The sequence below is a fragment of the Protopterus annectens genome, chromosome 1.part1, assembly GCF_019279795.1.
Source record: "Protopterus annectens isolate FY-2018-M chromosome 1.part1, PAN1.0, whole genome shotgun sequence".
In the NCBI taxonomy this organism is placed as follows: Eukaryota; Metazoa; Chordata; order Ceratodontiformes; family Protopteridae; genus Protopterus; species Protopterus annectens.
Genome location: NC_056726.1, coordinates 1,836,966,435 through 1,836,976,434, shown reverse-complemented (window position 1 = coordinate 1,836,976,434; position 10,000 = coordinate 1,836,966,435).

Below are 10,000 nucleotides of genomic sequence, written 5' to 3'. Positions count from 1 at the left end.
GCTTGCTAAATAATGCAGTTTGTTTGTCTGGGAACTCCAGACCAAGTGTCAACATGATGTAATTTGGGATGGCCTTAGCAGAGCTGTTTGTCAGTGTTTTACAAACTATTGTTTAGTGAGAGACTGGGAAGCATTTGATCTTGGACATCTAGCCCAGCACTGCTTATGCTTTTTTCCTACACCTAGCATCACAGTGGGAATGCTCTTGCTCCCACCCCACATAACTAACTCTACTTAATGTCCTTTAATATCACATCCTTCTTTTAGCTACTATACTTGTTCTCTAATTTGTATTAATTTTTTGAATTGTCCTATTGCTAACATGTTTTTTCTCTCAATGTATTAATTGTTATGACTGCTATTATATATCTGAATAGTTTCACATTATTCTGACTACATTGTATTAATAACGTTCTGTCCCTAGACTGTCTCTGTCGAATATTATATGTATTTTGTTTTTTTTTGTCTGGAGCTTTTCTCCCCAGGACTCCATTGAAAATGGGTTCTTTAAGGCCCAATGGACTATCCTGGTAAATCAACTGCAATAAATAAATAAATAAATAAATAAATAAATGCTTATGTATGTAAGTAGGATTATAGCACTGTGATTTCTCTTAGGAATAGTTAAACTTAGAAGAAAGTTAGTCTAAGTATTTTTCTTTGAAATCAGACCTTTCTTACGATATTGTTTTAAGTTTCTGTGTGATCTCTGAACTTGAGTAGCATTGTACTGTAGTAGTTTTGTCTTGTGTTTTAATTATTTATTATTAAATATTTTAAAACCTTTACCTGTAGCTGGTTTATGTAGAGATAATTTAACCTCTAAAGTACATTACATATTTACAGATTTTACTATCTAAGTCACTCCAAATTAAGCCTTGATTGATTAGTCATACTACCATTGGATTATAATATTGCACAGTAATAATTGGACATCCTTTTAAGGGCCTTTTAGTAGCTGATAATTATTAGCTGGGTGGTGGCAGGAATTACTACCATATGGTCTGGGTAATAGGGGCACAGCTGAAGAACCTGTGCCGGCCTTTGCCCAGGATGGTCTGTGTGGTTGTATAAGCTCTTCTCAAAGTGTGTGTGTGTGGTGTGTCAGCTACTGGGGCAGGGACACAAAGCACTGGTTGGACAGAGAGGGTACTGGAGGTTTTAGCTTGCCCAGCTAGGCTGAGATCTGGACCCTATAGCTGTGCCAGTGGGGAGTCTTATTGGGGACCTGGTGAGTAAGGGAGCAACCAGCCCCAGACTGACTGTGATCTCTGTGTGCACTTAAGGGAAATTGTACTTTACTGTGTGTATTAGTTATCCTTTCCTGTTCGAGGAGTCGCCCTCTCTGGTGTCAGTGGTGAGGATTGAGGCTCCTTGATTGCTGGGCTAGGGCACAGGCATCACATATTGGGATATCCTATCACATATTGGTGGCAGTGGTTGGGATATCCTATTACATATTGGTGGCAGTGGTTGGGATATCCTATCACATATTGATTTGCTCTGGTGGGAGCCACATCACATATTGATTAGTTGGCAAACACTAATTGGCTTGTAGTGGTGTGGGTAGAGCAAATTCCTGTAGCTTATGTACAGTGATCTCTAAAAGTGTTTTGTACTCTAAAACAGCCACGCAGTTTATACTCAGAGTTCAGATTACAATTGTTTTATTTCTTTTGTTAGCTTAGTGTTAGTCAGGGTGAGCAGGCAGCATGTCAGCAGAGGAGTATGTAAAGCTGACAAGGAGCCAGCTGGCAGAGATGTGCCAGGCTAGGAGACTGGTGCATGGAAACCAGACTAAGTCAGACCTGATTGCAGCCTTGGTTACAGCTGCATCAGAAAACAGCAGTCTGGAAGACAATCAGACTGACAGTGGAGATACAATATTCTCTGAGAATGGACAGCTCAACCTTTCTGCAGTGGACTTAAAACTCCAGCTGGAGCTAAAGAGACTTGAGTTGGAGGCCAGGCATATGGAACTAGAAGCAGCTGAGAAAATGAGGAGTCTACAAGTTGAGGAAAATGAACGGCAGAGGAGGCATGAGAGGGAAATGCTGACTCTTCGCCAGAGTCATGGAGGTAATGGGGAAGGGCAAAACCAGACTCCAGAAGCACAAATGGTCAGTAAATTTCTTCCACTGTTTAAAAAGGGGGATAATTTTGATAGCTTCATTCATATGTTTGACCGGGTATGTAAATTGTATGAAGTTGACCAACGGCTCCGGGTACGATTCCTGACCCCCTTACTCCATGGTAAAGTTGGAACTTCTTTAGCAAAAATGCATGACATGATTATACTGCTGTAAAAAGACACTTGGAATGTTTTAAGCTAACATCTGAAATGTATAGGAAAAAATTTTCTGAGCATAGACGCAAGGCAGATGAAAATGTATGTGAATATGTTGCTGAACTGAGCACTTATTTTCATAGCTGGGTGAGTGGATGTCAGGTTACCAGTTTTGAAGGGCTGGCAGACCTTTTGATAAGAGAACAAGAGGAATCTGTATACTGGTTGCATTCAAAACATTTACAAGGAGAGAGCTGAGACAGGCTCAGCTCTCAGACCCTACATTACAAGGCCTGAGGCAGGTAGCTAGGGAGGCACCTGATTCTCAAGGGAAGGAGGAATCTGTACACTGGAACAAAGGTTTACTGTACAGAGAGTGGACCCCTGAGGGAGGGCTAGAAAGTGAGAGAGTACAGCAGTTGGTAGTGCCTAGAGCTTACCATCTGGCGCTTCTAGCCATAGCCCATGATATTCCCTTTCCAGGTCATATGGGCATAAAATGTACAAAGAGGTGTATTATGCAAAACTTCTATTGGCCTGGAATTTCCAGAGATGTAACAGGGTACTGCAGGACCTGTGAGCAGTGCCAAAAGGTAGGCAAGGCAGGAGACAAGGTGAGAGCTCTTTGATGCCTTTGCTTGTGATGGAGGAACCATTACAGAGGGTAGCTATGAATATTGTTGGTCCTCTGAGTACCTCATTTTCCACAGGGAAAGAGTATATCCTAGTGATTGTAGATTATGCTACACGATACCCTGAGGCAGTGGCTTTGTCCTCCATTGAGGCTGAGAAGGTGGCAAATGCTTTGCTAGAGATTTTCAGCAGGGTAGGTTTCCCAAAGGAAATACTGTCTGACAGAGGTGCCAATTTTATGTCAGACCTGCTGGCTTGTCTGTGGAAGTCCTGTGGGGTGCAGCACATGAAGACCACCCCCTACCATCTCCAGACTAATGGTCTTGTTGAGATGTTAAACTCTACAATCAAGTCCATGGTACGGGCATTTGCAGATCAGTTTAAAAGGGAGTGGGACAAATATTTGCCCCATCTGTTTTTTGCTTACAGAGAGGTTCCACAGGAATCCATAGGTTTTTAACCCTTTGAATTGCTGTATGAGCATAGGGTGAGGGGATCTCTAGATTTAATTCGGGATGAGTGGGAAGGGGAGTGTGAGTCTCACAATGATTCCATTGTGGCATATGCCCTGAACCTTAGGACAAGGCTCAGGGAACTCATGGGCCTGGCCCAGGAGAACCTGGCAGAAGCCCAACAACAGAATAATGTATATGGTATGACAGGAATGCTCGAGCTAGAGAGTATTCTGTAGGGCAGCAGGTGATGGTTCTCATTCCTGTCAGACACAACAAGTTGCAAGCAGCTTGTGAGGGACCCTACAACATGGTAAGAAAGGTAAGTGATGTTAACTACATGGTGGAACTACTAGGCAGAAGGCAGGGGCACAAACTGTACCATGTTAACATGATGAAACCTTACCATGATAGGGAGGCCTTGTGCTTAGCATTTGCAGTGGATTTCAGGAAGAGTCTGAGAGATATCTTGTGACTGATCTCATAGGTTCATAGGTTCATAGGTTCATAGGTGTCTACTAGGCTAACTGCCCTTGTGGGCCATTTTAAGCCTAGCCAATTACCCCATGTGAGAATCAAACCCTGCACCTTGTGCATATAAGGTAAACAACTTAACCATTAGGCCACCCTCCTCAGTGAAGCTCGAGCTGACACCTCGGTGGAAGGGGTAGCAATGTCCCAGCAGCTATCTCCTACCCAGGTTCAAGAAATCTGAGTAGTGTTGCAAGAATTTGGGGGCATGTTCACCAGGAAACCAGGGATCACCCACCTGGTGCAGAACCAGGTGGATACAGGACCCCAAAGGCCTATCAGGCAGGCCCCTTATAGGGTGCCTGAGAGAGTCAAACAGACTCTGAGGGAAGAGGTATAGGAGACATTGGGACTAGGGGTAATTCAGGAGTCCAACAGTCCCTGGGCCTCCCCAGTGATACTGGTGCCAAAGAAGGATGGCAGCACCAGGTTCTGTGTGGATAAAAGGAAATTAAATAGTTACACAGAGGTAGATGCTTACCCCATGCCTAGGACAGATGAGGCCCTAGAGCAGCTGGGTGGGGCTAAGTATCTTACAACCATTGATCTTACCAAGTGTTACTGGCAGGTGCCTTTGACTCCCAGTACTAGAGAGAAGTCAGCCTTTGTGACTCCTTTTGGCATGTATGAGTTCACTAAGATGCCCTTTGGGATGAAGAATTCCCCAGCGACTTTCCAAAGGCTGGTAGATCATATCTTAGCATGAGGGTTTGCCCTTGCTTGCATGGATGATATTGCTATCTACAGCCATTCCTGACAAGAGCACCTTCAGCATGTCAGGGAGGTGCTGGGTAGACTACAGAGGGCAGGGTTAACCATTAAGCCAAGCAAATGTCAGGTAGGTATAGAAGAGGTCTCCTACCTAGGACATAGAGTGGGGAGTGGTAAGATAAGGCCAGAACCTGCCAAAGTGGAAGCCATTCAGGCATGGCCTGCACCTGTTACCAAAAAGCAGGTGAGGGCATTCTTAGGGACAGCAGGGGACTACAGAAAGTTTGTTCCCAATTATAGTACTATAGCTGCTCCCCTCACAGACTTGACAAGGAAGTACAGGTCAGATAAGGTAGTGTGGACCCCAGCATGTGAGAAGGCATTTCAGAAGCTTAAGGAAGCTTTGAGAGGACCCCCTGTGTTAGCCAGTCCAGACTATAGCAAAAAAATTGTTGTGCAGGTGGATGCTTCAAACTGTGGGGTGGGGGCTGTACTTAGCCAGATTTCTTCAGAGGGAGAAGAGCACCTAGTGGTTTATCTTAGTTGTAGGCTCCAACCCAGGGAGGAATGCTATGCAGTGGTAGAAAAGGAATGTCTAGCCATAGTGTGGGCACTACAAAAACTTCAGCCTTATCTGTATGGAAGAAAATTCACTGTGATGGCAGATCACAACCCTCTAACATGGTTAAACAGAGCCAATCAGCAAAATGCCAAGTTGCTAAGATGGAGCCTGGGGTTGCAAGCATATGGTATGTCAGTGCAGCACTGTAGTGGGAGTAGCAATGCCAATGTAGATGGGCTCTCAAGACAGGGAATGGGGTGAGGTACACCCAGATAGACCTGACACTCTCAAGCAATGTTTCTCAAGGGGCACTTGAAAAACTTGCTTGAGTTCCCCAGGGGGGAAGAGATGTGAAGATTGGAGGAAGATGGGCGAAGGCTGCCAGCCTAGTCAAATAGAATTTGATACATAATTCTATCAACTGTATAAATAAATGTAAAATACTGGCTTGTGTTTTTAAATGAAAGAAAACACTGTAAAATGTGAACTTCAAGATTGTTGCAACATTGCCATCTGCTGTAAGGAAAACCAAGCCAAGCATTTCAAATGTGTCTTTTGAAGTTGAAAAGATCTTATGAATCTCTTTGATCTTTTACAAGTCAGATCTAGTGAGTCTGGATGAAGGTTTCATGCCCATTGTTTTAAGGTTAAAGTTAAGGGCCAGAATTTACATGTGGAGGGTGCTTTATTGCTCTGGTTTCTGCTAGAGTGTATATGTGAAATGCCTTTTATTGTTGTAGTCTCCTGAGCAGGTGTTAGCTTGCTAAATAATTCAGTTTGTTTGCCTGGGAACTCCAGACCAAGTGTCAACATGTAATTTGGGATGGCCTTAGCAGAGCTGTTTGTCAGTGTTTTAAAAACTATTGTTCAGTGAGAGACTTTGAAGCATTTTGATCTTGGACATCTAACCCAGCACTGCTTATGCTTTATATATGTAAGTAGGATTATAGCACTGTGATTTCTCTTAGGAATAAACTTAGAAGAAAGTTAGACTAAGTATTTTTCTTTTAAATCAGATCTTTCCTATGATATTGTTTTAAGTTTCTGTGTGATCTCTGTACTTGAGTAGCATTGTACTGTAGTAGTTTTGCCTTGTGTTTTAATTATTTATTATTAAATATTTTAAAACCTTTACCTGTGACTGGTTTTATGTAGAGATAATTTAACCTCTAAAGTATATTACATATTTACAGATTTTACAGTCTAAGTCACTCCAAATTAAGCCTTGACTGATTAGTCATACTACCATTGGATTATAATATTGCACAGTAATAATTGGACACCCTTTTAAGGGCCTTTTAGTAGCTGATAATTATTAGCTGGGTGGTGGCAGGAATTACTACCTTATGGTCTGGGTAATAGGGGCACAGCGGGAGAACCTGTGCCAGCCTTTTCCCAGTAGGGTGTGTGTGGTTGTATAACCTCTTCTCAAAGTGTGTGTGTGGTGTGTCAGCTACTGGGGCAGGGACATGAAACACTGGTGGACAGAGAGGGTACTGGAAGTTTTAGCTTGCCCAGCTAGGTTGAGACCTAGAACCTATAGCTGTGCCAGTGGGGAGTCTTACTGGAGACCTGGTGAGCAAGGGAGTAACCAGCCCCAGACTGACTGTGATCTCTGTGTGCACTTAAGGGAAATTGTACTTTACTGTGTGTATTAGTTATCCTTTCCTTTTCTAGGAGTAACCCTCTCTGGTGTCAGTGGTGAGGATTGAGGCTCCTTGATTGCTGGACCAGGGCACGGCATCACACATGTTTTCAGCAGAAAAGTTTAATGCTTACTGGTCAGGATGAGTAGCTGTCTAGCCATGATGCATTATAGTTGTTATTAACACTGACTGATTGTGGTCTTCATAATGAATTCACTTTGTGTTGTAGGTGTCTATGTGTCAGCATGATGTTGGTCTGCTGTTGTTTCCTACAATGGGTATGGCACTGTGGTGACACATTGACTGTGTCATATCCTGGGTACAACTGAACACAAGTAACAGGTCTGTATAACAGTTATTGCATGTGTCACATGGCTGATAGGTCTGAGGGGTGTATAAAGGTGAGTGCATGGTGGCTGATGTCAGCAGCCCTTCTACAGTGGTCAATGGTAAGAGTACTGGGTGGCACACACCACATATTTGTGTATAACACATACACAGGCACAGAGGCTTTGGTGTTGATGCAATACACAGAGAATACTGTACTCATGGATGTACTTAATTTTGCAGTGAACCCATTTTAGCTTATGTAATTCTACCAAGACAAAATAGGCAAAACATCACATCAGTAAATAATCAGTCTGCTAGTTTCATGTCATTGATGATGGTACTGGCAGGGTATATGTCCCCTTCCCCAATATAGTGCAATCCTGGAGTTGGTAAACATAGGTATGCTGGTGAGGGTGGCACAGCCCTCCACTTTGGAGGATGTGAGTTAGTGTTGAGCCACACATAGTGTGATTGACAACTACTTAACCTGTTAACATAAACTGTACAATATTGCAGCAGACTAAGTGGGGGGATACACACAACAATAACCACAATTAAGATGGCTGTATCCACAACATTGACAACCAACTATATATACTAACTCCAGTATCACTGTACAGCTATACAGTGAGGAAGAAGGCATTTACACATCTACTACTAGTTTTGATGGAATTAATTTCCACAAGGTGATTCCTTTGAAATGTTAGCATTTGCCAGTCAGTTCTCGGGCAGATGACCTCCTTGGACATGTATTTTCTGCAAACTGAAGTAGATCCCTTCACATACACACACACTTGCTTGGCAACACTGAGAGCAGAACCCCTACCTAGGTACTTATTGCTATTAATGTGTTTGGCCTTAATTGCACACACCACACAGCTTTTAGGATGAGGTGTGTTCCGAGTTTTTTGTTAAGTGAGGAACATCAGCAGGCCTTGTACAGTATGGTAATGGGGGATGTACTGGGTGTTAATGAACAAAACATAGTATGACATACTGTCATATACACATTGACAAACACATAACAGTCATAGACACATCTGAGAGACCTGGGTTTATCAGTGCTAACTATCTTGTCAGTAAGTCCATTCTGTTACAGATAATTTGCACGCAGCACATGCATCATTGGGCTGGATAGTGTAATCAGTTACCTGTATGGTTGATGGTGACAGTGGTCCTCATAAAGTGGACCCTGCGACATGTACTGGGAGTACCATGGTGTAAAGACAGTATACTCAGCACCCACATTTTACTCACTGAAACCCATGATAATACTCTGAAATACCCATAATCACACATTGACCAGGACTGCAATACTACCTCTTGTCTATCTCATCAGTGCCACTACAGGGATATGCATTTATTGCACATGCCACAGGGATAGTAGGGTGATGGTTTGTCATGGCTCTCCTAATGTCAGCAACATCACTATCCCATATACTGTATGGTCAGGTGTATTGTATTGTATTTGGAGAATGTGGCCTCAGAATGCTGTATCCTAAAAATATACACACTTACACACATACATACACTTGCCCAGACTCAGAGGGTGACCCATGCCTATCTACCCATTTGTACAACAGTGTTGTGCTGGTATTGCAAGCTCCAGGGAGCACATGGATGAAGAGTATAACAAGGTACATTTAACATCCATTACAGCAGCAGCCATTTCGAACTATGGCAATGGGCAGTGTAGTGTGTGAGAAGGCCCTCATGGTATTATCAACTACAAGTTTACAAGCACAAAGACACAGTTATTCTCATCAATGCACACTGACACATTTGTCAGTACTGGGGTCCATGGGTGCAGGTGTTCCTAGGTGTGTACAACAGTATTGTCCATGGAGAGATTAGAAGAATAGGTGATGTGGGTACAGTGGTATCATGCCACCTGACATTTGTCAGCAGGCCATCTATCAACTGATGCTACGTGAGTGATCCTTAGGGTGACAGTTAAATGCAACTTCCAATCATCTGGTTGTCTCCTGCAGAGGGCCAGTGAAGTGCTCCGATTGACATGGATGCAACATATATTACATAACATTGCCAGTGTCTGGGTTGGAGACTTGTACCCAAGCTTGTTCTGTTGACTGTGGTAGTCTAATTGAGGTATGCATGGTATGTGATGCATACAGAGTGGGTTTCCTAGCTGTGGCATTCATAACACAGCTGGTCAGACATGTCAATGTCAGTCAAGCATAGATTGCCTGTAAGCAGACAAGATGGAGACCTGACATCTGCACATCTGTACAGAGGACAGACAGAAATCAGCTAGCCAACAGGTTATGCATTAAGATTAATGTTTGACAGATGTCTGACACTGATAGGTATGCCATTACTATAAGACAGCAGCCCTCAAGGACATGTCCTATACACATAGTAGTCTACAGTTAATATCCACATATCAGATCAATATACAGTAGCAAATACTTAATAGCACACAGCTCACACACCAAGGACACGATAGTCAGTAATCAGAGTCCAGCTTTGCATGCAGGGTTGTATGGTTCCAGTATTATAATGTGTAATCTATTCTTACTTGGGAAACCACTGTTAACAGTAGTAACATAATGATACAATACATGCAAGTGTGACTGCATATAACCTGGGCTACTACCCATGTATGAGACATATGCAAATGGAAAAGATTGTTGTACTAGCCATATATACTCAGCTGTCCCATACAGTATATTCACAACCCTAGCTACTTTAATGATAGCACATATAAGCATGTCATGTACATGGAATTAAATACACTTATTAAAGATGACATCATCATGCTAGTTCATCAGACTGGAATGTGATCACTGGTTACCAGGGCTGAGCCAGGCTTAGCAGGTGTAAGCAT